The sequence below is a fragment of the Plectrocnemia conspersa genome, unplaced genomic scaffold, assembly GCF_051122295.1.
Source record: "Plectrocnemia conspersa isolate PC_06_02 unplaced genomic scaffold, ASM5112229v1 ptg000011l, whole genome shotgun sequence".
NCBI lineage: Eukaryota > Metazoa > Arthropoda > Insecta > Trichoptera > Polycentropodidae > Plectrocnemia > Plectrocnemia conspersa.
Genome location: NW_028277175.1, coordinates 29,149,584 through 29,176,359, shown reverse-complemented (window position 1 = coordinate 29,176,359; position 26,776 = coordinate 29,149,584). Strand labels below are relative to the sequence as shown.

Below are 26,776 nucleotides of genomic sequence, written 5' to 3'. Positions count from 1 at the left end.
CGTCAGATTTACTAGTCTGAGAGTTATGGACTACGCTATTCCGTCCTGAGAAGAATCTTGCTAACGAACTAAACTGAGATATATTATATTTTTAAAATAAGTTTCATGGCGATATGATTAAAACTACAATGTAAGTATTATAAAATGCTATTTAACAAAAAATCTATAGTACTTATTTTATTGTTTTTATAAATTTAATGTATACATTAAATTCAATATCGAGAAAATAATAATATATTTATAAAAATACAGGAAAATAAAAAAAATGCTGACTCAAACATATACAAAGTTCCTTCATTATCCATGCAAATCGAAAGATAAACATACAGAGCTTTTTCGGACGAGTGTTTTAACTGTAAAAGGACAGAATAACATACGTAGAGGTGGCAAAACTAACTTAAGCACTTAACCGAGTGAGGGTGTATCCCCATGGGTTGAATTGCTCAAAAGTGCTTGATTAAAACTTTCCCAGTTTTGCGCTATTGTATGTAAAACGCATATCGATTATTATACACTATACATACAATAGATAAGTTGTATGCTTTTTTGTAGCTGCTGTTGCGAAAACCAATTTGCGAAACGTCGCATTTTCAATATTCAAAACGAAGTTGATATTCAATAAAGCGGCTACTGTAAATCGCTGGTAAGTCGAGCGTGAACAGTCTGTGTGGAATTCTCTTTTATTAGACGCTCTCTTCCTTTAGCGTAATTTCATTCTTTGTGCCTTAATACGGTAAAGGTTATATCTATTTGATTTTTATGCTTGTGCATGAATATTGCGCTAAAAATAATTATATAAGAGTATTCTGTCAATGCAATATGAAAAGAAGAGATTGTGTTTAAAACAAATGTAGCTGGAGTTGTACGTGAAGAAGGCAAAAATACTGTATCGTTGATTAAAGCAATCAATAGTTGTAAAGTTGATTCAAGACTCTCATGTTTTGATTACAGTAGAAGAGGAACAAAAGCAATATTTGTTTTGTTGTGTATAACATGGAATACAATATGGAATAAGTATCTGATTTATTACAAACAAAGGCCCACAAAGAGGTGCTAAGCGCTGATTTTTTCTTTGTCGTCAATTCGGCACAGGTTAACGTTATCCTAGGGAGCTGATATTTTACTAATGCATGTTTAGGATCAAACAAAATAAATTAAGAGGATATGCATATCGGATTTCGTCCATAATACAGACTAAAAAAATAATTTTAGTCTGTATAATGGACACTCTAATTTTTGTGGCAAAGATCATGTTTTAAAATGTAATTATTGATTAGAGACTCGAAGACAGTTTGGTATCTGTGTTCCTAAACGAAAACCGCGATAGTAAGCAGAGCAATCGATCAGTGCACCATGACGTCACAGCTACTGTGTGTTCCGGCGTTCACTTTTGAACCGACCGATACCGGCAGCCATGGCTATATTTAGTTATCGCCACTTGAACGAGTTGGAGAGGTATAGCAATGCTCTATTCATAACATAAGCACACAAGTACTCAGAGCGTAACATCGCGCTCACGCGATACTATAAAATTATTGCCACCGTGTGGTCTTATGGACACAATTAAGAGAATTGCCATTTTAATGACCCACTTCCGAATCGTAAACTTTGTGCGTGCTTTCCAGTGGACATCGTATCTGTAACGTCTTATCAGCATAACAGATGAATGTCTTCATCTCATTGAATTAAGCCATCGAAAAATTGGAAGTGGTTGTACCATGACAGTAAAATAGGATCTCACACTACAGATGAATATTATTTTCATGAATAAGTTAAGACGCCTTATTAATTTCAGATGATCTCCATGGTAGTTGCGTACACGAGAAAAAGCCAAAGATTGCCAAGAAAATGTCAGTTTGTCTTCAGTGTAGATCTATACTACGGATGCAGCAGTATTTCCCTTTTGGGAAAGGAAAGTCCGGAACAGGAAACGTAAGAAAGAGCGCCTCTAAAAATGGGTCAACGAACCCGAACCAAAACAAAATGTCGGTCACGGAATATAAATGCTCATGCGACCCAATAAAGTGATGATGTGAAGAAAGAGATAAAGATTTCGCATACCTTTATTATGCCAATTATTTACGTTGAGCTAGCTTTATTATACACATTATACGCTTTATGTATTGTATACAGACACTCATAAGATTTGTTTATATACTAGTATACAAATATGCATATTCTAAGTTAAGTTTATTAATTGAATATATATTAATATATAAATTTATCGTATTGTATATGTTTAAGAATAAAGATAACTATACTACAATTATTTATTCCTTCACTTTATATAAATTTAATATATTCTATTTATATATAAAACTTTTATATATGTACATATGTATAAAAAAAATCTAAAATAAATTCTAAATATTTATATAAAAATGTACTGATTTTTTGTTATTTTTTTATTACAAACCATCGTAACATATTAAGTTTCCTCAATGTGTCACGATGGTCATTATAAAAACAATAATTATAATAGTCATGGTGTACACCTAAAATAGATGAACACAAACCCACATCATTTTTTTCAGCTCCTGAGAGAAGCTGGAAGGCTCGTGAAAAATAAGCTGACGTCTCGGTTGCATTGGGCAAGAATAAAGGACGCGATCGCGACACTACACTCTATGGAAGTTGGTCAAGGTTGGCCAAGGACGGAGAATATAGTGGGTTACTTCAGTCGAATTCGGTTCTGCCCGCTCTAAAATCTCTCGGAAGTAGTCCGAGGTTACCGAGGTAATTCAGTCGACTTGGCCAGCTTCGAGCGCTTCCGAACATTGTCGGAAAACGGACCGAAGTCGGAGCTGCTCTTTCGAGCGCGAGCGTTGAGATACTTCCCCTTTTGCTCTCTCGCGTGTTAAGTGACGAGAGTGAGAGAGATAATGATATGGTTTTTCGCAAACTGAGATAGAACGAGTAGCTCGGTTCAATTTCAGTATGCGCGTAGGCATCCTATGGTCAACACGCATGACGAGCGCTGCATCGTGGACACGTGGTCAAGTTATTATACCATATGCTTATCGGGGACTTCAACAGACTCTTACTGACATCTTTGAATATTTTAGGGCACCAAAGGGGATTAATTATATTTTTGATAGTATATTCTTCTAACATATATAGTTATTATATTTTTTTCATATTCAATTAAATAATTAGTGGTACTTGATTACGTTAAAAAAATCGTTTCGAATATCCTTGTGTATTTTCCTAGATCGGTTTATATAAATGTCACACATTTAGAATCGATGGCGACAAATTCTAGGATAGTCACAGATGTGATGTTCGTATTCTGAAGTATCATTTTTATGCCTTATGGCATTTTGCAAAAGCCGATAAAGATTTTGCGCAAATTGAATATTTAAGACCGAAAAGTTTTCACTGATATTGTATTGGTGAGTGCCCACACAAACTTTTATAATTATCAGTAGCCTAATTTTATTATTATGACAACTTAAAAATTGTGATTATTTGGCACATTTTTCAATCGCGCGCAAATATGCCAGCTGTAGGTGACAGAAGCCGCCGTCCAGACGTCATTCACGGACGTCATTCGGACGGCATATGAAATTTGTGGCAGTGTGGCCGCTACTCGGAAGTCAGCGACCTCGGCTGATTTCAGTTAAACTTCGGTTCGGACAACTTCCAGAGAGCGTAGTGCAAGCATAATGCTTGCAGCCGAAAGTCACTGAGCATTGACAAGTTGTCGACATGTTGGGATGCTATGAATTGTTTCCCAACGTTCCTATCAAAATACGGTTAGGACTCGCATTCCTTCTTATAAAATCGCCCACAGCAAAAATTTCAAAGAGAAAAAATCTGACTATAAATTATCAATATTTGTATGTTGAACAATACGTCAAAATAATATGTATATATATAAAAACATGTTTGTATATGTAACATATGTTTTAAAAATATTTGACAAATATATTAATAATTTGCATTAGTATAATATATCAAATTTTGTATCAAAAGCAGATAAAATTGAAAGTAAAATATATTTGAATAAATAATATATATTATATATGTTTAAAATATTCGCTGTGTGGAATTTTTGTGTGCGCAATTTCCGTTTGGGCAATAATCTAGTTACCCTCAGAAAAATTTGATTCACTAGGATTAGATCGTATGAAAAACAGAAGTAGTTAAATTGTAAAAAACATTTTTAGTTTTTTCCCTTAAATTTTTTTATCAAACTGTAGCTATTAAGAAATTTTAAACATGAAAATGCTTATGAGGCATTAAAATCTATATATATATATATGTATAATAAATATGTTTGTAAAATTATTTATAATATTAAAATAAACGCATTAAAAAATAGTGAAAGAAAATTAAAATGGAGATTACAGCTTGGCTTCAAATCATCAAGCTTACTTTAAGAGACAAGGGAAACGAGAATTTTTTCATTTCTCTGATTGTATATGGGCTAAACAGTAGCTTAGGCCTGAACTCGCATCCAGCGAAGCTGGCGCCGAGTTGACACAAACGACATATTTACAGTCAGACATGGTTCGGCCAAGCAGTTCAATTATATTTTAAATATTTTAAGACGCATATAAATTTTTATTCATATTATAAAATAAATTTGTATTATATATAAATAAATATATTATAAATTTACAATGAATCATTGATCAAGAGCGAAGGGCGATAATTGATAATGGCCATTACGTTTTAGTGATACATTACTCGTATAGTATATTTTACATATAAGGGTACAAAACATTGCGGTGGTTCTGGATTGACGCAGGGCAACTGTGTAATTTTATTGACCCATAGAAAATTCACATTGGAAACTTTCAAAGGGACTTTATAGTGCGGTGCTTTTACGGTCCAAAATGTGCCACCCGAGATCGTAAACTTGTTTTTTGCGCAAAAAGGCCATTCAAGATCAAAGGTTAAACGTGCACGCGCGACGATCGAACGTTGCCATGCAAAACACGCGAAAAATATTACGCTCGCTCGTTAAAAAGTACAGTTAAAATATATTAAACGCTTGCTTAGCAGACTTTACAGTTCTGCCGATTATTCGACAGTAAAATCTTAACTGCGAAAGGGCTGCACGGATTCAGATAAAATTTTAGGTCTAATATACTTGTCGTAGTTAGTACGTATTTAGGAATGGATCATTTGAGTAACGACTGCGAATTTCAACCGTTATTTTATATATAATATAATTTACATATGTCGTTACAAAACCTAAATAAATATCTTATTATTGTATAGAGAAAATAAATTAAATTAAAATACAAGTGAATCAAATTTACAACTCGTAGACAAAGATTTAATTTACGAAATTACACAAGAGAACTGCTCTAAATAGAGTTGCGTATCAATTTTTTGGGTGCACCTCTGTAAGTTTAAATTTATTAAATACATCTAGACGGCTCACTACATATAAGAAGTGCATTATTAAATAATATTAATTTAATTTATTTATACAGCTAATTAGATCAGTAATATATGCGCTTGCTGGGTGTAGAGTAACATGAGTATTTTTGTTAAACTCTGTGAGTCATTTTTAATTAAGCGATAAAATAATATATGCACACAAACCTAATGTATTTCATTACATATATAAAAAATATATTGCGAATATATTTTGAAACCATCCTGTGTTTATATACTAGTTAATAATAATACTTTTTACTGAGACGACTTTACATTTTCACAAAAAAAATATTTTACATGTTATACTGCCAACAAATTCAGCGAAAAAGGCAACGTGTAACCACAAAACCTAATTGGTTTTCTAAGAAGCTTTTTGAGTTGCCGTCCTTAATGCACAGCTTTATGTCTGGAATAAAAATTAGAGTATGTACTTGCTTTATAATACACGTTTTGCAAATGGTACGACTTGGCTGCCAATCGGTATAAAATAGAGTTTTGTAAACACAATAAGACCCGATCAATTTAGGTTTAGTTTGGACTATTTCCAGACCGGTTGGTTATCCTATACGGCAAATAGCCGTTGCGAAAGGGGTACGTGACCGGCCCCAGGTTTGTTTTGAAAGACGTCACCAGACGCCTCGGCGCCGCCCTTAAAACCAGGGCACTGGGACAATGTCCCGAGTAAAATATTTCAGATACTTTTGTAAAATATCTTGGGAAAGATTTCTCAATAAGTATCGCTTAAATGGCGCTCGTGGGACTTTACGTGGAAGCACTCGTTACTGATTGCCCTTCTACGTACATAGGTACCTAGATTTCTAAGAGTAATTCAGCTTCCTAGAAATTTACGTCTATTTGGGCACTCAGCTAAACGAAATAAACCACGTTTCAGATGAAATATCCCAAAGGAAAAATAAACTAATTATATATCTAAAATTATATTATCAGTTATTATCTCTTTATAGAAAGGTGAATAAGGAACTAAAAATAAATTATATTATTGATTGACAATTAATATAAAAAAAACATTAATGCATTTTTAACAAGTCGTAATGTACGCCAGAAAAATACAGATTCTCAAAAAAAAAAAACAACAACTATATAATAAAAGAATTAAAGGTTATGTGGCGACCGTTCCACAAACAAGACAACGTTCTTCAGAAAAAAGCTTGATAAGATTATAATTAAAAGATAAAAAAAATCGCAAAATCATCCGTTTTTTATTGCTTAAGGGAAACCCTCTTAATTCACCAAGCGCCAGGGATAGCAACAGTTGTGATTGTAAGTCACGTCGAAGAATTTATCTTAGGTTTCAACAAGGACAATCGAGATGTAAGCGCAATTCTCTTTATTTGCCTGACGCCGAGCGATTTCTCAACATTTAGCTTTTCAAGTTGTTATTTATTAAGCGCTAGTCTTATTAAATACTCATTTAAGGTATTCTCTATAAGGATCCCCACATATCTAGAGATTGGCTCTAAGATGGCGCGTTGCTGAGGGTCTGCGTCCCCTGATAATGCGCTTCGAATCTATAGCAGGTTTTTATTAATGTTTATTAAATATATAATGGCTCAAATTGCATGTGATCCACTGACATCCACGTTCTATATAAGTTAGCTTTGCTATCTAGACCAGATAAGAATATTAAAAATACATGTTGAGACAAATCTGGACGTCTAATAAATCTACTAACATAGAAATATTTATTTTTGTAAAATCAATGAGTTTTCTAATGTAGCCAAGAATAGCTGTGAAAATATTAGAATGGCAACATTCATTGAAGATTACTAAAGAATGTAAGAACAGACATAAAATATAGGAACAAGTAGTGGTGAAGCAGTAGCGAAATTAACTTTCACTTACTTTTGACAATATCATGTATGAAATTTTCAATATATCTTTGTTAAAAAAGCAATACCCAACACAAACTTTCGAAAACCATACAAATTTATTACCGACACTAAAACATTATTGAATTTATACAATGTATTGCGTTGCATTGTTTCGCTTAACAAATATAACCAGAAAAGAACGCAGAAAATGTGAAATCTTACTTTTGCCTATTTTATATAAATTGTTTGAAAAGCTACTGTTATGTAAAATAACTCCAATAAATACTTGCAAATAAATTTCAATAATGATGTTTTATTATACATACAAAATTGAGTCTGCTGCCGTGATTCGAACCTGCGGCTTTTGGGCTACCAGTCTAAACCTTTCGGACTACGCTATTGCGACTTTACTTTCGAATGGTATTGATATAAGTTTTTATTTGATAAAATAAATAAAACATTAGTAAGTCGTCTACTACTTGTACGGTTAAAAATAGTATTATGACGTAACACATAATACAACCACAAAAATGTATGTTTATTTTGTAACAATACGCTAAATGACATGGAATTTGTATTATATATTTAGTACGACTTGTCTATTTATCATGAAATGTGTAAATACAACAGTTTGGGCTTCTTTTAAGTGCGCCACTACATTTTTAATATATTAAATGAATGCAGTTAAGTAACAGAAAAATGACGCATTTATTACTCAATGAAATTGAAATATTTTATAATAATCTTAAAAATATTTTACTCAGATTTGAGAAGAAATTATTAATATATTAAAAATATATTTTAATCACAATGAGTTTTATTACTACTACAATTTACTAAATTGATCTAAGAATATAGTTAATAATATAAAAGGCTTGAATAAATTATTTATATTTTTTATTAACACTACTCGATAGATAACAAAGTTTGTATTGATTAAGGAATCTCTCGACAGTTACGAAAATGTTATTTCATTAGATATTTATATACTATGGATTATATAGAAAAAGTTATATGAAAACACAAACTTATTGTTTTAAAAGAGCGTCAGTGAGCTGCTTATATTAGTTTTGACGCAAATATCTTCTTTTGAGAGTTCATACTAATCTGTTTAGCGCTTTGATGTGATTAAAGCTAAAACTTGCCAGTGAGTGCCGTTGAAAACTGGTAGAGCATACAAAACTTTTCTATGAAGCTATCGTTTCATACTTTGGAGTTGTGTGTAGTTGGTTGAACAATTGAAACCGCACTTGTGTGTACAACTTAATATATAAGCTAACTGTTGAATATAATTCTGAAGATTCAATGTAGATTTAACAATACAACTGTATATTTTAATGCATTATTATTGTATGTATAAAAAGTTGTATTAAAAATATGTATTATTTATAATTTAGAGAGTGAAATAATATTAATAATTCATATACATTAAAATGATTCGAGCAATGCATTAAAATAATATAAATTATACAAATAGTTAATAAAACATCGAGCGCTAAACTAACTTTACGCAAATCATTAGGAATTAAAATACAATTTACCAGTTTTAACTAGAGTCAGATTAAACATATTTACTGAGTACATAGCGAAATGTTATCAATATTGATTTTGTTGTTTAATTCCAACAAAGGTCAAAAGCCATCATCTCGCATTCTGCTTAATTACAAGCCGCAACAATCTAGTTAGCGGTCAACTATGGGTCTCGAAACTCTAATTAGCCAATTTTCGACTCTGAGGTCACAGTAGTAAGGCATTACGTTACGACACCGCGAAATATACGTCTACGTTCTACGGACGAGCTAATCATGGAAATGAAAAGTGATGTCACTTGATAGATGCTTGTCTTGTTTAAGGAGGATACACTTCAAGGAGCTATTGTGGCAATAAAACGTCGAGTGTTTCGGAAAGGAGAACGGACAAGTTTTATAAACATTTTTTACTAACTTATAAAGAGCTAATTGAACGTGTCACGTTTAACAAGGATGCACTCAAGAAACCAAGTGGTGAAGATATAACAAAGTGAACTCAATTTAAGGAATGATTGTATAGTGGAGATCAGTGAAAACCCCTAAAAAATATTTTCATTAAAAAAAAACAATAACTCTAGAGAATCAACGGATTGTCAACACCATCCCCAACAACTTCAAAATGTGCTTGATTGTATATACGTTACGTTAATGAGATATAACATCGCATTTATAAAACATAAATATTATAATTTTTCGAATGCCGCGTGTATGGCATTGCTAAAAATAAAAATAAGTGCCAAAGGACCCAAATTAAATCTTTGCGGTATTCCAAAATTATATGTCATAGAAAACTTACGGTTTATCAAATATAAATGTACTGTAGATACGCGCCATAAATTATATACGATGAAATATTTATCGGCTTGAGATTAGATAACGCGCGCAACCGATCTATCTTATCGTCCAACTGCAATTTATTTTAAAGAAATTCGCCACCTTTCTTTTGTGAGAAAAATAAATGCCTGAGTTTATGGGGCGAAGAAGCGGGGGGTGAGGTAATATTTTTTTAAATATGCATTTTGATATTGTCTTCACAAAATATTTTTTTGTACAGAAACAAAATTTTTTTTATTTGCTTGTAACAGGTTTTTTTTTATTTGCTTGTAAATGTGACAACTAATTTGGTTTTTTAAAATCAATTTAATAAAACTATATAATATTTTTGTTCAAGAATTTTTTTCAGAGCAAGAATAAACGACAAGATTTATTCATCAGAATATATTTTCATACTAGAATTTCTTTATTGAAATATTCTGGAAATATAGCGAAAAGTTGACATATTTGTCTTTACCTAAGTTAATATATATGCTTTTATTTAAGTCAAAACGTTTTATTTTTTACAATTTCAAATAATCTGAAAAACCAGTAGTAATCTATATACTATACTCTATATTCAATTGTAATAAAATATAACTGCTTTAACACTATACATAAGCCATGAGATTGAAATAGGAATTTAACTTCGAAAAGAGTAAATCGCGATTTATAGAATGGCATATATGACATCCAATGAAACGTACCATAAAATAGACGACACAATAGTGCTTCTTTAAAACAGAGTTTTATCTAAATAGATACGTTTCGCTCTAAATATAAAGTATTTTATATTTGAACATTTCAATACTTTATTAAATATATTAAAATAAATGGGTTAAACACTATGTGTTTAAGATATGTTTAAAATAAAAAAACACGTGTTTGCTCTTTAAAAACACATGTTATCACCGAGAAGAAAAAAAATCACACGATCCCGAAACTCTGTCACGTACGCAGAATATTTACTTGCAAAAAAGAAACGTATACGTGGTGTCAATCATACTGAGTAACATTCTCGCATAAGTACGCAAAAAAGCGCGAGGTGGAAATTTTTACGTGCTTCGGCACTTTCGAGAGATCAATACGTTTGACGTGAACCGTAGATTTTTATACATTATATTATGTCAGAGTAGAAGTAAAGTTGATTTCATTGATTGAATAACCTTTAGCAATGCCGCAGCTCATTAACTCTCTGCGGCATTGAAAGGGTTAAATGTGTGTAAATTAATTCATACTAGACGCAAGAAGTGGGTATAGTATAAATATACTTTTATCTATAACTAAATCTACCATACCTTAATATTGAAAATGAATATTAAAACGGTTCGTTTGCATGGATGGTATATAAACAATTATTAGCTTTTATTGGAGCTGAACTATTTTGATTCGATGTTTGTAAACGTTTCATATTTGGCACATTGAAAGCAACATGCTATAAATAAAACTTGATGAACATATCGTTTCGATTTATGTAAAGTAAATAATAAACTAAAAAATAGTTTAATTATCGCTAGTTGAATATTACTCATGTATATGTTAAATGTTTTAAGAACATTTTTATTTTCGCTTGGATCAAGTTACAGGAACGTTGTGTATTTAAAACAGAAATAATGCGCTCGTTGGGTGCCTAATTTATTTTTTTATTTTAGTGAAAATATAAATATAGGGTTCTAATAAAGATATATTTCAATACTAAAACATAATGCAATCAAAATATTTTATGGACTTTGAATCATTGCTATCTAAATGTTACTCGTTTTAAAGCTGATAATATCATACTAAACTATATAATTATATACATATTTTTTAATTAAATATCTTAGCCACAAATATAAGATATATCATCATAGTCTATGATTTTATTACTTATAAAGATGTTTAAAAAAGGACGCCTAGAAATTATATAGGATATTTGAACAATCCATATTTGATGCGAGGCATTAGTACTTTTTTTAGGGGTCTCGAAGCTAATAAAAAATAGGTTCAAAAGAGTTTTTATCAGTAATTTATTGCTATTAAAGGTAATTGATGGCTTTATAAAGTCTGCTTTAAATTATGATTTAAAATGATTATGTAAAGCCAAACCATTGTCATTTGGCAGACTTTTAATGTTATAATTATAATTCTCGCACATTTTTAAGGAATTGAGATTTTTTGTTATTGTAATGCTGTAATTTTTTATAGTTTTTTTAGGCATTATTCTGTGCTAAAATTGATTACAACTGTTTACCACGAAAACACAATTTTAGTACATGTCAATAATATTTATTAACGTTTACTATTATAGATTTAACAAAAAATATGTAAAATTAAATTTTCTGCATATTTTTTTATGTATATTTTAGCAAAAAAAATGAAATCATGAAACATTTAACTTCACTTCAAAAAATTAAATATAACACAGCTCTAGATTTTTCTAGTATTACTATATCAAAAAATAGTATTTAAAATAAATTTATTGATTTTTTATTGTAGAAAAAATCTGAAATATATGTTAAAATCTAATTATAATTAATAATTATTAAAAATTCCATTAAAATTATTGTTAGTGTATTTTTTTCAGGCAAAACTGCTATTTTTCAATAAATTGTTTTTTTTTTTACTTTTATAGTAAAAATCTCATTCTACATTTTTTTTCTAATACAAACCCATAAAAGTAATTCTAACTATGCTTACAATTATAACTATATGCTACACAGATCGACTATAACATAGTCTAGCTAAAAAAATTATAAGTATAGATTTTTTATAGTATTACAATACCAAAAATCATATGTAGATGTTTTTATATATTTTAGATACCAAGAACTTTATAATATAAATAATATTCTAAACTAATTAACAAAAAATGCCATTAAAATTATTATTGGTGTATTTTTTTTAAACAAAGCTGCAATTTTTTTGTTTTTTTTTGGTAAAACTATTGTCCTATTTCTACTTACATTTATTTTTTTGCAATAAAATAAAGTCATTCTAACTGTATATACGTCACAAAATTTGACTATAAAATAGACTAGCTCAAATTAATCACAGTAATAAATTTTTATTTGTAATATTATAGTAAATTTATTTATTTGTAGCAGTTTTTATAATAAAATTTATTTGCATACTTTATATATTTTAGAGACAAAAAACTTACGTTTAATTTAATGCAATATGTTATAAGTTATATTAAAGTCATTCTAACTATCCATCTCTACAACACACAAATTAACTAAGACTTATTCTGAAATAAATAAAGAGTACTGAAATAAATTATATGTATAATTTTTTAATGGTACTACAACACCAAAAATCATTTGTAGCTGTTTGTGAAGTAAAAAATAGATTTTTTTATAATTAAAAAACCATATTTTAGATACTAAAAACTAAATTTTAATTAAATGAATTATGTACTATGTAGGTGTTATAAGTTATGTTAATTAACAAAAAGTCTGAAAACTATTGATAGTATACTTTTTAAGCAAAAGTATATTTTCCATATAATTTGAATTTTTTTTATTATACAAAAATATATTTTAACTTAGTCTGATTGAAATAAATTACATCATTGGATTTTTTATAGTACTAAAATACCAAAAATCATTTGAAGCTGTTTGTAAAGTAAAAATTTAAAAAATCATAAATATATTTTAGAGAGTAATAAACTAAATTATTATCGAACGAATTGTTTACTATGTATTGAAATTTATGTAAAAATTAAAAAAAATATATAAAATAATTGCTAGTTTTTATTATTATTATTTGTCATACATATGAAGTATAACATATAATATAATAATAATAATAAAAAAGTACGTTATTTTTGTACAGTTGAATTACCTAAAAAATATTTCTTGTTGATTAGAAATATTTACATATGTATATCACATTGAATCAAATATGAAAAACTTCATTAATCATTACCGCACTTCATCAATCATAGCTAACCTATGTTTCGAGGTGCTTATTCAATAAAAAGTAATCTTCATACACATATACATAATACACTCGTATTTTTCGCTAAATTTTCCCGTTGAAGATTAATTCCGAAGCCGACGATCTAATTATAATACTCGACTCCGGAAAATTAATTGTTTCACGAGACATTTTTGGCGAAACCCCACACCGTCGAATATACCTCGCACTGAGGATCTGCGAAGAAACAGATTGGTAATTAGCGCGAATAACACTTTACCGGGAAAAGTGGATTTTAATTAACATTCGATGGAGAATTGAGGCTTTTGTCGGCGCGTCCGATTTCCTAACCTTACTCCTGCCCCTACTTCACCTTGTTTTCCCACTCTTCACGGTTATTGATTCGTCTCACGGCGAGAATCTGGAAATTTTACGGGTACCAATTAAATTTTTCGCCAATGGAAAATAAAGGCGAACGAGAATAATGCGCGACTCGCTTTCGAGACAGGAAGGTCTAATCTAGTCGGTCAATTACCGCAATGGACGCAGGATAATTTTCCGACTTTGAAATTGGAACGATGGAGGTATGATAAAGTTCGTAACGTCGCAGTGTTTCACGGAGAGCAATTTCAATTTGAGATTGAAAGTAGCACGCAGTAAATTTTATTAAAAAAAGCGAAGCTAGCATGTTATTATTGGACCGTGTCATTAGCGAGTAATACATATCTTGATTAAAGCCAACCTGACTCGAAGTAAATATTGACATTCAGTATTTAATAGATAACCCAAAATAACTGTCTATCTATGCATAATGTAAAAGTGTGTGTTTTTTATTTATTATAAATCTGACAATCATGACTTGATATGTCTCTCCAATGCGTCATAATGACCGTCATACAAACTCTTTGGCGAAGCGAGGTAACGGATGGCAATAAAACACAGATTGAGCCGCTGTAGTAGTATTTTAATTGAATATTGAAGAAGTCTACATAGCGTTTACAAAATTAACGGAGCGCGGGCCCGCAACGGCGTGCGAGCGCACCAGAGGTTGCCCGTCGAGAGCAATCCGTTACGTCAGTATTACCAGAGAGCCACCGAGTTTTGGCCATAACAAAATTTAAATGAAAATATATGTATAAATATAAATAGGCATCTTACAAAACAATTATGGTGCACACTTAAATATATTAGTACCGTCCAACAAAAAAAACAGCTCCTCATTACTATCGCTGAAATATATTTAGCAAAATAATTTAGAAGCTGGAAGCTTCTGAATGAGGAACGTTCTTAAGTACTGACGTCTTAGCGACAACGAACAAACAATAATATATATTATATAAACACAATTATAATATATATTATATTATATACACACATCCTTGCTATAAATAAAACGATTTATTTTAAAGCGTTTTAGTCGATTGATTGGATTTTATAATTAAGGTCTGCGGGATTTTGGAGCTTTTTTGCCACAAAAATATATTAACTCGATTCCAATTTAAAAATTTGACGATAGTAAGCTTCATTATTATTTTTTTCTCTATTGATTTTTATGTATCTATTTTTAAAAATATCGCGTTTTAATATATTTGCCTTGACAAAATACGTAAAAACAATCAATAATTAGTTGCTTTTCAAGTGTGCTTTCGAATAAAATTATGCTTTAAAGTAGTTTTTGTTGTGTTACAGTAAATTCTACCTGCGATTATATTTATTCACTAAATTATCTAATATTACTATAGCAAAATTGTTGATATGTTAAAAAAAGTTGTGTGGAATTATTTTGGATAATATATATTTTTTAAATTAAAGTATACATAATACAATAATAAAATTTAATCGCCAGTATTGAGTAGCTCTGTTTACTTTTAGTCAGTAATTTAATTTAGCAGTCTGTTTTATATTACAAATGTAAAGTAAATAGTAATTATATTTTAATTTAAAGATAATATTATACAATATAAAATTGGACTATAAAATATATTAATATTTTAATATGTTTTTAATAACACATTTAATTATTTTTTTAATAATATGAATTTAAGTATAAATGTAATGGAAAAATGAATCGATGTTGGTATTGTCGCGTTCGTGAGAAACGAATACCCTTTGAAGAGTATCGCCGTACATGTACGGCGGTCAATCTTTTACTGTTTTCAGATACTCCAAATAGTTATATATTTACGTATATAACTGAAGAAATAATAAACATAATTATTATATACCATTTTTTCAAATTAAAATTTTTGTAAATGATTTTTATACAAAATAATACCAATAAATTAAAGAGTAGGAAATAAATTTATGTAACTTAAAATATTTTATATTAATTCAAAATTTATTATCAAAACTGAATAAATATGTAAAAAAATTTACCATATTTAATAACAAAAAAGTGTTAAAATAATATAGTTCTATACGATACTAAAAATTTAATTTTTAATCTTTAAAACCAAGCAATTAAAATTTAAACCTACTGAGTTATGAGTGATTGAATTTTTATACTTGTCGCCATTTTGCAAAAAATTGACACATTGGATTTTGCTAACAAACATACACAGGGTGCTTAAGAATTCTATACTGTCACAAAAATTGAAATTTAAATATGTATAAATAAGCTCACACTGACCTTAACTATATTGCAAATCTTATGAGCGTATGTATGGTGGGTCGATCGGCTCATAACACTAAACGTGTTTTGAAAAAAAAAAACTTTTTTTTTTAATTTTTAATTTTTTTAAACGGTATCGTAAGTATATTCGAAAGCTCTATTTCAAATAAAAAATTCAAGTCTATATCTTTAAAAGGAACCAAATAGGAGCGTTAACTATAATATATGTCAAGTCGCATAAAAGCACGTTCAGGGGCCCGGTCAATATACCGTAAGACTCGTTTTTATTAAAAAATTGTTATCAAAAATTGTTTTTAAATGCAAATTGAGCTTCTAAACACTTTTTCCATACGACATTTTTCAGTAGGATTTTATTTTGCAAAGTTATGACACTTTTAATTTTTACATTGGCCGTCATTTTGTAAAAAAAAAAAATATATTTATTTCATACAAAACGTATAGGGGGTGCTTGGTAGTTCTATATGATACTAAAAATTTAATTTTAAATCTTTAAAACCAAGCAGTTATGAGCGTTACTCTTCTGAAAGTCTCAAAATGGCTTGTATGGGGGTCCGATCGAACTGATACATCGCTTGTTTTGAAGCAAAAAACTATTTTTTTTATGTTTTATTTGGATGTAGTTTAGACTTTTAAGCCTGTTAGTTATAGGGATCTTTTCGTTAAAATTTAAACCTACTGAGTTACGAGTGTTTAAATTTTTATACTTGTTGCCATTTTGCAAAAAATTGACACATTGGATTTTATTTTAACACATTTCTACACATACTAATACAGAAAATTAGTAAAATAAATCAGGACAATAAAAGTAGTAGAATCATTGATTTTTTTATTATTATTTACTATGAATGAAATATTAAATAATAATAACAGAAATAATTATGGAAATATATGTAAAATTAATTCACTCCCAGGTGTATACTAACAAATTAACAAATGTCTACAAATTAAATCACTACTCGAAGGGTAAAAGCGTAATAAATCTGAAAATTATCAGTTAAACGACTGACCGATCAAGTGTGTTCGTTGCACCAACGTATAAGCAGATGCATTTTAAAATGGACAATAATCACAAGTCTTTACAAAAAAATTGCTGACAATCGAATTATTCCAAAACTTAGGATATGAGATTAGAAAGATATTAGAAAATAAAACGTAATTATTTTATCTAAATGTTTTGATAGAACAACAAATTGCTGCACAATGAATACAGTCTCATTTGTTCAACCGGTAACTGTATCTTATCCCAAACCTTTTGGGTATACATATAATCATTATTTTTTGTTAAGATTCATCGCCTAATAACGAGCTTCAAATCTTTTAATGTACAACATTTATTTCCTACATTAGTTACTTGCAAAATCTTGGAGTGGTCCAATTATTATGTCACACCAATAACTGCCTTTTATAAAAAAAAATAAACTGACTAGTTTATGACAAAATTACTGACCGTTTATAATTATGAACTTATCATATATTTTGAACCAAATACTAAGAAACATATTCATGGATTCAATTAAAATTTTTCGCTTTCAAATATTGCACACGCAAACTAAATTATGAAAATAGCTCACGTTAAAATTGAAACTTTTCCAATACTTTCGAAACAATATTTCTTTGGAGTTAATCCAAAACTCACAGTTGCTAAACAATCGGTTAAATTTAACCGCCAGACTATTCACATTAATAATTTATAATTATACTTTGGTTACAGTATATGATATTATTTTTATTAAATATATATTAAATTATAAATATTTACTAATAGCAAAACAACGATAGCATAATACGCATAGAAAACTGTGGTACGAGGTCGCGTTATTCAATGAACGGTCAATGACTTTTGCATGACATAAACCGTTGTGCAATTAACTTGGAGCGCATGCGCCACTGAAAAAATGTTTACGTTCACTGATTAAATTAAGTTTAATTTTTTTTTCGATCACGCTATACACGCTGAGTGCTTTGTATAATTACATCGCATAATCAAACGATAAAAATTTAATTCTATCTAAAATATTAACTATAAAAGCTTGGACGGTTAAGTACATACACATATACTTATATAACTGATTTAAATTAAGCTGCGTTTAATATCGTTTAGGTTAGCTATTAACGGATACTATACTGTATATTAATACACATAAGTCATTTAACGTTTATTTTATACTCGGGATAATATATAATATAGGACACAATGGATTTTGAAAGGTCACTGAGCAACACAGGTACCTCTAATGGATTTCGCAAAATGAACCAATATAATTATATATCATATTTTTATATTTATTGTATAAAATTTCTATATTTAAATTTGTCCACAAAGAGACGTTTTATGATCCTACTTCATATCAAATAATTTAATATAAGTATATATCTGATTGTCCGACTTCTAATATATTTTTTTAAATATTCTCAGACACATTTTATATGAATATATATAGCTTTTATCTCATGTTTGCTCATAAATCGTATCGCAGTTAATCTATAACGTTAAGTCAAACGCACACACATCTCACATGTGCGTTCACACGCATTATCTACACTTCGATAACAACACAAATGTGTACAAAAACCAAAGAGAAGGCACTTCAATATCGAACACAACTTTTACCCATATGTAGTGTATTGTATATAATAAAAATTGTGTAACATCAAAGGCCGGCATAATCAGGGCAGATAATTCAATTGACTCTCGTAATCAAATTGCACCCATCCTGTGTCGTCATTGGAAACAAATTTACGTCATATCCATTATGGACGTCATGGGCGAAACTCTTAGGTTTTTATAGTTTCGGATGTATAGCTCTGGGCGTTTCAAAACAAGTAAGAAATGGAAAAAAATATTTGCGCGATTGACAAACGCCATTTGACATTTAAGGTGGACTAAAAATAGACTAGGCAGAAATTGAGATTGGCGGAAAACGAGCTATAAGCTGTTTTCTTAGAAGGTAAATTGACACCGAGCTTAGCGAATACAAAAAATGATAACAAGAGACGAATCATCTCGTTACAATATTAATCAAAAAAAATATATATTTATATGCCATCAAATAAAGCATAAAAATATTTATAAGTAACGACATACAATGATGTATATTAAAGCAACATAAATTTGACTAAGTTCTCCGATAATACAGTTATAAAAAAAAACAAACAGAATTTAAGAATTACACGCCAACTTGGTCAAGATAGCGTTAAATATATTTATATATAACCGTTTAGCTTTTTATATTTAATAATAATAATAAAATATAGAAGGTTTAACAGTCATGACTGTTAATGTATGTATGTATATAATAAATATTATTATAAAAAAATTTTGAGATGAAAAGCAAATTGTTCATTCCATCAATTATGATTCAGATTCCAAATTGGTAGCAATTTTACCAATGTTACTAGGTTTTAAAAAAATTCATATTCTGCTGTATAATAATTTATAAATATACCTTAAGTTGCTTTGTTAGTAGTTACTAAAAGCTGCAGTATTATAAGTTAAACATGAGATTCCAGTACTACTAATAATACATATCATAAAAACAGAGAAGAGATATTTATCTCATGTTGTTTCGCTTATAATATATATACCAAAACATCATCGTAAAAAAATAGCTTTTCACTTGACTTTCCAATTGTTTGACCTTTAGCTTGTTACCAGTGGAGCTCACAATGAATCGACACACGCGACTCTAATTTGTGTTCATAAAAGTTTGATCGCCAAGTCGTCACTATGATACAATCACGAAACATTACTATATTTTTTTAATTAAACTTGAATAAACGCTTTTTCATCGCTTCTTATTAAAACATGCGGTTGATTAATAATTGTATAAATTTGACTAGCATTAAGCATAATATGCAGAACTTAGTGGTGCGTGTGTTTATTATTATAAGTACAAAGCTTTTATTTAAAATTATACAGCTTGAAATATGGTCGTACAATTTAGGCGGTGTCTAAAGAAAATAAATTACTGATAACAACATACATTTCTAGTAGTAGTAATTTTTTACGGCTGTGTTTAAGATTGATAATTAGGGGAATGAGTAATCCGGGGGCTATGTACCTGCGCTTCAGCGAAGATATTAGCACTGAATTTTTAGTGTACTTGTTTGCTTGCACTACACTCTCTGGAAGTTGTCCGAACCAAAGTTCAACTGAAGTCGGCCAAGGTCGCCGACTTCCGAGAAATTTCATATGCCGTCCGGACGGCGGGCGTGAATGACATACGCACGGCGGCTGCTGTCATGTACAGATAGCATATTTGCGCGCAATCGAAAAATGTGCCAAATAATCGCAATTTTGAAATTGTCATATTATTAAAATTACGCTACTGATAATTTTAAAAGTTAGTGTGGGCACTCACCAATACAATATCAGTGAAAATTTTTCGGTCGTAAATATTCAATTTACGCAAAATCATTGCCGGCTTTTGCAAAATGCCATAAGGCATAAAAATGGGACTTTAGAATACGAACACCACATCTGTGACTATCCTAGAATTTGTCGCCATCGATTATAAATCAGAATTCGTTATGGTGTGACATTTATATAAACCGATCTAGGATATTAGAAACGATTTTTTTTCACAAAATCAAGTACCACTAATTATTTTTTAATTATTTATTTTATATGCAAAAAAATATATTAACGATATCTGTTAGAAGAATATACTATCAAAAATATATTTAATCCCTTTTGGTGCAATAAAATATTCAAAGATGTCAGTAAGAGTCTGTTGAAGTCCCCGTTAAGCATGTGGTATTATAACTTGACCACGTGACTACGATGCAGCGCTCGACATGCGTGTTAACCATAGGACGCCTACGCGCATACTGAAATTGAGCCGAGCTACTTGTTCTATCTCAGTTTGCAAAAAAACATATCATTATCTCTCTCACTCTCGTCATTTCACACGCGAGAGAGCGAAAGGAGAAGTATCTCACCGCTCGCGCTAGAAAGAGCAGCTCCGACTTCGGTCCGTTTGCCGACAATGTTCGGAAGTGCTCGAAGCTGGCCAAGTCGACTGAATTACCCCTACTTTACCTCCCGTTCTCGGTAACTTCGGACAACTTCCGGGAGATTTTAGAGCGGGCAGAACCGAACTCGACCGAAGTAACCCACTATATTCTCCGTTCTTGGCCAACCTTGGCCAACTTCCAGAGAGTGTAGTGCAGGCATTAGGATATACAGTTTAATGGACGTCCGCTCGGGTAAGCATAATTGTCCTTTATCTATTACGTTAACCAAAAAAAGCTAAGGTACACAACTCAATTACTTGACGCAACGATTATGGTTGATATAAAAAAGCAGGAACCCAAAAATGATGTAAGCTTATTGGCAAATAAAAAACCTGTTCAATTATATTTTTTTAATAAAACTTCAAAATAGTTGATCCAAAGTTTCAATTACATTGAACGAATTTTATTAAAATATTACAGTGATAAATACAAACTCTTGATCTTGAAAAGTATATTAACTGAAACAAGTTCAAGAATATAATACTTATTTAACATATTTTGTGCCACTTAGTGCTCATATAACTTCAAATATTAACGTAATTTAATTGCTAAAATGTACCTTTATGCATTTATATGGCAACAAAACTTACTAGAGTGTAGTCATAAACACACTAATTAATGTGAGAAGCGTCCTTTGAACCATAGTTCAGGAAGTTGCAACACCAACATTTAATTTACATTCACCGTATTTTGAGAAGCTCAAGTTACTCTAATGTACAATTATATTCAAAAGTGAATCCGCTTAAAATTTTAATGAGAAACGATAAATTTGTCTCTTGCAATTATATACCTGCTTACAATTTGCAACGAGAGGTTGTGAGCCTGCTTTGAGAAGATTAGTTATTAAACACGAAATATTTATAGAACATGAATACAACATGTATAGAAAATGAATTCTCTGAACAAAAATGCAGTATTTTATAAAATAAATAAATCGTAAAATAATAAATTGCAAGACAGTGAATCTGCGTTTTGATATATTTCAAGGCTTTTACACCTTCTAAATGGACATTTTTGATGAACGTGTCCGCAAATAGAACTCCATACTTTTCGCTAAGCCACTGAATAGAATCTATGACTTTCAATAGGAATCTTATTTCGCATCGTACCTCAATATATATTCCTTACGAATACAAATCTTCTCTTGTAAGCTTTCTAACGTCCGAGAAATCGCACAAAATATGTCTGGCATCTATAATTTCTTGTCGATAAAGTAGAAAACAAAAGACACGAGCGGAAGATTAAGTAGATTCCCTAATTTGCAAATGGGTTTGCCTTTTTGAGTTACATACTTTTAATGATCCTATTGTTCTAAAAAAGGGTCAGCTTTTAATCCGTTCAAGATATTATCTTGCGGGGATCGTAAGAGGATTGGAGTCTAGTCGAACACGAAGGTCGACGCGAGAGTAATAATTTTTATTATTATTTCGCTTTTATGCTAGGCGTTTATGGAACATAGTGGTTTTGCCCACATGAGGTGTTCAAGGTTTTGGAATATTTATGTTTAATCGATGCGCCTCGTAAGTGCGGCATTAGCCTTTATCGAATCGAAGTTGATAGCATATTTTGTGCGCGGTATTTGCAGTAGTAAATTTTGATAATATAAGTATCTTCTGTTTTAATAGATTTTAAGATACCATTTCTACTGTTTAATAAAAATTAAACATCGACAATGCTAACATTTTTTTTAAATATAAAACAGTAGGTAAATTAATTAAAAATTCTCGCGAAGTGGGCAGAGGTATGATCGCAGTTGATCGATTTACGAAAGTCGTCAATAAACTTGGCGACCTTCATCAATTTTTATCTTCTAAAAAACCGCAATGATCAATAGATCAAATCCCACGAATCAAGAAAAAATATAAATATTAAATTTATATTTGAGTTTCATATTTTTTTAGAATTATTAGGTGTGAATTTTTACTATTTTTATTGCAAATATGATCATCATGACTCGATAGATTTTTCTGATATATTATGATTAAAATTAAAATCAGTTACGGTGGAAACCTAAAATATGTTTGAGAAGCTAGATGGCTCGAGAAAAAGGAGCGTTGTCAAGTGCTGCAAGAATAAGGGACGCCATCATGACTCTCTAGTCCGGTGGTAAATACTCAATGGAACGACGATTGATATAGTTAAAATACCGACGGCGTTGACTCAAGTAACTCTAAAATAAACTAACAATACCGTTTGAGAAACCTAATGTATCTTTTTTTAAAATAACCATTTTTAAATGTAGCTGTAGATTTTTTTAACTTAGTATATGAACTTAAACACTGCCATTAATTAAGTCTCAAGTTTAATAACTGGTACGGTAAAATAATATAAACAAGCAGAAGCGATAAAAAATCCAATAAAAATATAGTAAAAGTCTATAGTTAAATACATAGTAGTTCCACAAGTTATGATGTTTATTGGCAAGGTCTAATAGTAATTAAATAGCAGTCAAATATAAAATTGCATACGATTATTGATGAATTTTAATATGTAAAATAAATCTCTTGGATCAGAAGTTTGTCTATTACCAATATTTTTAAACCGTATCTACAGAAAATACTCTGGATATGTCAAAAAAAAAATAGTTATATAAAATAGGGCCAATGGCAGTATTATATTTTAATTCATAAGTAAATTTTACGCTGCGTGGGCAAAAAATTATAAAGAAAATAATTGAGCGATGAATTTAGAGTGAGTTTTTTCTTCATAATAAGATTAAAAATAACATTTTACTTAAGTTACATTATAGTGGATAAATATTGAAAATTTCATTTGAGCTAGTGGTTATAAATTAACTGTCAGTGGTCAAAACGATGCTTTTGAATACATGCTCTTTAATATAACCCTCTAAAAGTTCATACGGATAATATAAACTATTTACTCATGGTTGTCAATTTTTTGCATTTAATAATAAATCGATTAGAACAATTAGAAAATCTAGCTTCATTCAAGATTTTACAAACTCATGTTATAAACTGCACAAATGTGAAAGGTACGTTATGAATTTACATTATAATTTTTATGAAACAAAAAATATTGAATATTAGTTATTACAAACTAAGTTGACGGAAAGTAAAAAATTGTAGTGATTTATTTATTTATTAATTATATAAAAAATATATATCCTCATATTGGTAATTCCAATATTTATGAAAAATTCAAAAATTTAAATGCTATATAATAAATATTCTTACATGTTGAAATTATGGGGTTTTATATTTCATAAAAAAACTCGTGACTGTGTTTCAACTGCTGCTCAATGTGTTCTTAACATTTTTTTTACATAAAGTTTTGGGTTCCACGTCGCAATCGGTGGACCATGAAGTTAAATAAACATTAGGTTTTTAGTATGTTTATCAGGTTAACAGGATCGAGTATCTGGTATAATTAAATTCATTCAACTAAATCCTCTTTCACATGGCACAGATTTTAAGCACTTTATTAGTGAATTTAAATTTGGTGGAATACACCGTCCATTATTGTCTTAATGTTTTTAGTAATATAATATGCAGATCTAAAGAAAATATTAGTTGTTTTGATTTCAGCATTTAATGGAATTTTTGAAAAGATTCACTCAAATGTGCATTTGATTTTATATGATCGATCATTTTTGATCTCAATGATTTTATTTGTGAAGCCCTTGAATTTCCATTTAAAAACGCTATTAAAAATTGCACTAGATTATTGTACTTTTAATATTAAAAGATTTTTTATTTTGCCACACGATCAGGAATATGGGGTTTGAAAATTTTCTTCAGAAGATTAATTTTTAGACTTTTTTTGTTATGAAATTGAAGCAAATTCTTTATAATTAATATTTGAGTTACTAATTTTATTTAATTCGTACATATATCGTTTTCAGTTATTTATGATATTTTATTTATTTTAATGAAAAAATGTTCTATTTTATTATGCTTACGTTTATCACTAATCCTTATTTGAAAAATTGCAATTTGGTAATTGAATAAAATATATGTATCTATAGAAGAGAGAATATTTAAATAATAAGTCAGTTGACAATATTACACTGAAATAACATTTAAGGGGTCATTTTTTGCTGCGTGATTATCGCGCAACACAGAGTTACATCAATAAAAGTATTTTTTCAGTGGCTTGATTCTTGCGTGAGCAATTAATATAAATAATAAATTTCGGTCATCTGCGGTTTAAAATCAGAAGAAGCGAGAATAATCCCAGATTAAATTATATGTCTTGATATTTTACAATCTCTACGTATAAATTATACTTAAAAATAATTATATTCCCATACCGAAGTTTGCTCACGATATTTGGTATAGAAAATATTATGCAAAATATTTTTTAAATGTACTTGAAAAGTACATTTCATTGCAATTAAAGTACCAGAGCTACACCCTGATCCCACTACAGTACTACACCATTGTTATTTTTTAATAATACTATTTGTCATTAGAGCATACATAGAAAATTCTGGAAAATTTCTTGCCCAACTTTTAACTAGAAGCAATTTTGGGTAGAGTGTAAAATTTAAAATTATGCCACTGATATCCTAATATGATATCCTGCGGAAGTAAATGGAAGTGAGGGGGGGGGGTAGAATTATCTGCGAACCTTTGAAGTTTTCCTTACTCTGAGATAATGTAAATTGTTAATTTAAAAAAATCGCTTTCAACATGGCCAATGAAAATTGTTGTAAGACGGTTGCAGCACTTACAAGTCCCTCTTGCTCTTGTCTTGGTAGAACTTGTCCCAGAAGCTGGATCTGTTCTTGATCCTGAGCACGCTGGTGCTGAGGGTGCGAGGCAGCTTGCCGGCCGGGGCCGGGGGCAGAGGCGCCGCCGCGGCGGCTCCGCCCCCCGCCAGAGCCGAAAGGAGAGACGGCGACGAACAGTTGCCCAGCGACGTGCGGCTGAGCGCGCCCCTGTAGATTAGGGGCGACCGGGGCGGCGAGGGCTCTTCGTCTTCGCTGTTCTCCGAACAGGGACTGCAGCACGCTGAACAGACGCCATCCAGACGTCCCAGCTCATGGGCCGGCGACACCGGCTCGTCGGACGGCTGAGGTCCCGGCTCGGGTCCGGGCGCCCTCCGGCAGTACCGGAAGAGGGCGGAGGGGTCGGGAGGGGGCTCTCGGTCCGCGCGATCGGCCAGCTTGTCTCACGGGCCCATCGATCGGCTCGAGATCGGCCCGTGTTTACATAAGAGACGGACGCGCCGCGTGTCGTAGCGCGTAGCGGGGCGTCGGCGACGGTGACGAGACGCCCGGGTCGCGTGCCGTCCGACTCCGCACTGGCTGGCTCCGGGCTCCGGTACGCGCGCCGATTCGCTCCGGCTATCTCCATCTCGTTCGCGCGCGAGCGGTGCAACGCGCGACACGTGCCACATTGCACAATAATATTGACGGTGCATCGTGGCGCCTACGATTCCCGGAATTTGCCGCCCCGGGAAAACTCTGTTCCGTCGCTCTTACCGATTCGAAGCGTGCGATTTTTCAATATTATTCTCCAAATCACCGTAACAAACTGACGATCAGTTATCTCGTCTATAGAAGTCGCGTGTCAGGACCTTCATCATTATGATTAGGCATTCTGATTTCATCCATTTCTCGAGTGATATTTATGAATGAAAAAATGTATATTACTTATTTTTTATGTATTAAAAATTTGAAAAATTCTTCGTTAATG

At 30.8% G+C, this 26,776-nt stretch overlaps 1 protein-coding gene across 1 annotated transcript in view; it reads right to left on the bottom strand.

Moving 5' to 3' along the window:
• The window catches only part of dnc (phosphodiesterase dunce), a 135,864-nt gene extending 109,471 nt beyond the window's left edge, over positions 1–26,393 (bottom strand). The window contains exon 1 of the mRNA XM_088198668.1: positions 25,810–26,393. The gene's annotated coding sequence lies outside the window, so the exon portion shown is untranslated. The remainder of the gene's footprint in view (positions 1–25,809) is intronic.
• Between the last annotated feature and the right edge of the window lie 383 nt (positions 26,394–26,776).